We start from the raw sequence: 3,707 nt of genomic DNA on the forward strand, positions 1-3,707 counted from the left end.
CGTACACACCAAGTCCTTTGCATGTTACCAGACGTATTTTTAATGTTTCACAACAGTGATACATACAGACATAACAGGGGCCAAACCTGATCCCGCCACAGAGGAGGGGGGGGGGTAGAGAAATTAACCATACACAAAGATAAAGGAAAATAATATATATATATATATTTATATATATATATATAATTATATATGAACAAATCCCAAAGCTTTTAAAGACGCTGGAACCTCCTGCAGAGTTATCTCTTTTGAAAGAGTCTTCTCCAAAGTCCGTGTCCTGCCAGCCAGATTTTCAAAGACAGGTGTGGTATTTAGCCACAGGTGGTACTTTGGCAGGATTATTCAACTTTGGCGAGTCTTAAGGCGTGTGGACTTCAGCTCCCAGAATTCCCCAGCCAATGTTGAGAAATATCGAGTTTAGAAGCTGTTTGACAGCTGGAGGTTGGTTTAAGAGAGACAGGTAGATGATTTTTTTTTCCCTGGGGAAATTGCCATCTCTCGCATTTCCTGGATCAGGAGTAGGCAAAGATGGCTCTTCTATGACTTGTGGACTTCAACTCCCAGAATTCCTAAGCCAATCGTGCTAGCTCAGGAATTCTGGGAGTTGAAGTCCACATGTCACAGAAGAGCCGACTTTGCCTGCCCCTGTCCTGGACCGTCTCCCTGGATTGACTGCTCAAGTAGATTCCTTGCCATCAGATATTAGGAAACCGATTGTAACAAACATCGAAAAACCTTCCCAGTTAGGCGTGTCCGAAAGAGCTCACCCCAATTGTCTGAATCCGAAGTGAAGACTTATTTATACTAACCTGACCTTAAAACCAGGTGCACTCTGGATTAACATGAATTGCACGTTATAAATTCAGTTCTGTTGACAAGTTAAGTTGCATTTTCTTTACGTTCCCATTTGCCAGGATGATCTTCTCTTCCCCCTCCTAAACTTGTGTTTTTTAATTTCTTCAGTGCCTTCCAAATGTATGGGACTTCTGCCTCCATGTTCTAAGCCGGACGGAATAGAGGTGATAAAGGCTGATGTTTCAATGCATCAGTTTTTCGTGGGGTCCTGGTGGCTTCCTTGAAGACGTTTCACAACCCAACTAAGTAACATCATCACTGCTAGAAAGAGTGTGGCTTGCTCTCTGTAGAGCAAACTCAAGGTAGAGAGCCAACTCTACCTCCCTTCCAGCACTGATGAAGTTCCCTAATTGGGTCATGAAACATCTGCAAGAAAAACCACCAATTCCATTGAGCACCGAGGTCTCCACAGCTCAACCCTGAGCTACAAATATTCTCTCTTCTATCAGTGCATCGGATTTGGAAAAAGTGGGCTCTATATTTTTCATCTTTGGCCTCTAATCTGAGTCTAACCACTTTGCGTAACTACACATTTTTAACAAAGCTGCCACAAAAAGTCAAAATGTTCCTGAGATAGCACAGCATGGATTCTTAGTCTAAATTGATTAAACCCAAAATCTGGGATTGTTAGGTTTGTATAGATCGGATATGACCAAGCAAAACAAGCCACGGTTTGGTTTATATGATAGGGGAGATAATACTCATCACACTGAACTGCCAATAACCCTGGTGTTGTTTTGCCTGGGGTCCCATGCCTTAAAAACCAATTATTGGCACAAATCACCCCCAGTTGGAAATAAAAGGAGGCCCTTTGAGGGAATTGAAGACTCCAAGCATGGATGTATCATCTGAAAGGCTTGTAGGATAAGGCTTTGGAGGACTCAAGGATGCTGGGCCCATCTCTGGGGCACACATCCAGCTCACCTAGGGCATCTGGCCAGACCAAGGGTCGGTAAAGTTGGCTCTTCTATGACTTGTGGACTTCAGCTCCCAGAATTCCTGAGCCTATTATGCTGGTTCAGGAATTCTGGGAGTTGAAGCCCACGTCATACATAGAAGAGCCAACTTTGCCTGCCCCTGGGTCAGACGGTCGGATTTCATCAGCACAGAGATAAAACAAGGATCTACCAGGCCAGCGATCTCCAGGTTTGGTACCCGAGCAAGGCTGAATCTCAAGGAGACGTGTCCACCAGGGAACACCTCTCCAGAAGGGAGCGTCCAGATCTCAATCTTACCGATGCTGGCTGGCAGGACAAGAACATGGGCGAAAGGCGATGTGTGTGCGTAAAAGGGGTGGCCGGAAGAGCAAGAGGGTGTGTCTCTGGACCGTAGTGGGGTGCAGTGGGCGGTCTTCCAGAGACCGTTGAAGATCCACTCGTCTCCGTCTAGGATCGTGATGGTGAATCTATGGCGAGCCATTGGAGGACTTTGTCATGTTTTAGCTCCAGCGTACATGGGTCTGCTGGCCAGCTGATTTTCGGCCTTCTGAAAGGCCGTTTCGCCCTCCGGACTCTTCGGGGAAAGTTCCTGAAGCCCCGGAGGCCAAAAAAAAAAAAGGTCGCCCAATGGAGAAACCAGAAGTTCGGGAAAAGGCACCTCCGGTTTGCCCGTTGTGCTGTTTTTTGCACTCCGGAGTTTCAGGAAGCTTCCATGAACCCTCCGGAGTGCAAAAAAAAGAAAACGGCGTGACCGATTGAGAATCTCCGCAGACGTTCTGCTTTGGACTAGGACCTTGGGGATAGGCAAAGTTTGCTCTTCTATGACTCGTGGACTTCAACTCCCAGAATTCCCGAGCCAATCATGCCAGCTGAGGAATTCTGGGAGTTGAAGTCCACATGTCAAAGAAGAGCCAACTTTGCATAGGTGGCACCCATCCCCAGTCACTTCCCACGACCTATCATCCACTCACTACTGCAGAGTGCCTCCTAGCTAGCCACAGAGCGACTGCGACCGAAGACCGGTGGTCTTTTGGGCACCCCAAGCTCCTGCCATCTATCTCCACGTCTTCTGAAGGTCTCTGGAAGAACGTCCATCGCATGTCCCACTCGAGGCAATCTCAAAAGAGCCGACGGGCTCTTTCGGTGGGAGGTTCTGCTTTTCCAAGCCGGCCTCCAACTAAGGGCCGCGAGGGGCAAGGGGTTCTTAGCACCACTGCCTCTGGGTCATCTGGTGGGGCGGAGGGGCCGTGAGAGAGCAGAGCACCATGGGCACCTGGGTGGTGCTGCCAGCCGGAGGTCAGATCTCCAATCGGGATCGGGGGTGGTCAGTTTGCCACCCAGCTGGTGTTGGCTGGCAGCCGTTCCAGGTGACTTGGAAAGGGGGACGAGAGCACCGTGGCCACACCGTGGTCTGAATTCAAGGAGGAACAAAGCACCGTTGCTCAGGGGGAGAGCTTTAGCACCAAACGCCGCCATTGCGCGACGCGTCCCCAGAAGTACAAACGGCCACAGCAGGCGAGAAACGTTCCCCTTGCAGGCCAAGAGAGGAGGGGTGGTGGACAGGGGCACTGGCCCAGAGACACACCGCTGGCCTCTTGCTCTTCCTTCCCCAAGAGGGGCTGGTCTGCTGGACCTTCGGAGGAGAAGCGTGCAGGCAGTATCAGCGTCCAGCTTTGGGGGCAGATGATCGGGATTAAAAAGCTACAATTCCTATGATAACAGCAAAACAGCAACAATAATCAGGGAAAACCATCAATTTTTTCTTTCCCCCACCAGGATCTCCGAGAAAAGAAGGAGGAGGAGGAAATGGATTCGAAAGGTTTCACGATTACAAAGAAAGCAAAATGGAACAGCGGACGGTCAGTGGAGGCGACGACGCCCCTTTGCTCTGTGGCTGGGGATTTAAAATTAGGA

The sequence above is a fragment of the Erythrolamprus reginae genome, chromosome 11 (assembly GCF_031021105.1).
Source record: "Erythrolamprus reginae isolate rEryReg1 chromosome 11, rEryReg1.hap1, whole genome shotgun sequence".
In the NCBI taxonomy this organism is placed as follows: Eukaryota; Metazoa; Chordata; class Lepidosauria; order Squamata; family Dipsadidae; genus Erythrolamprus; species Erythrolamprus reginae.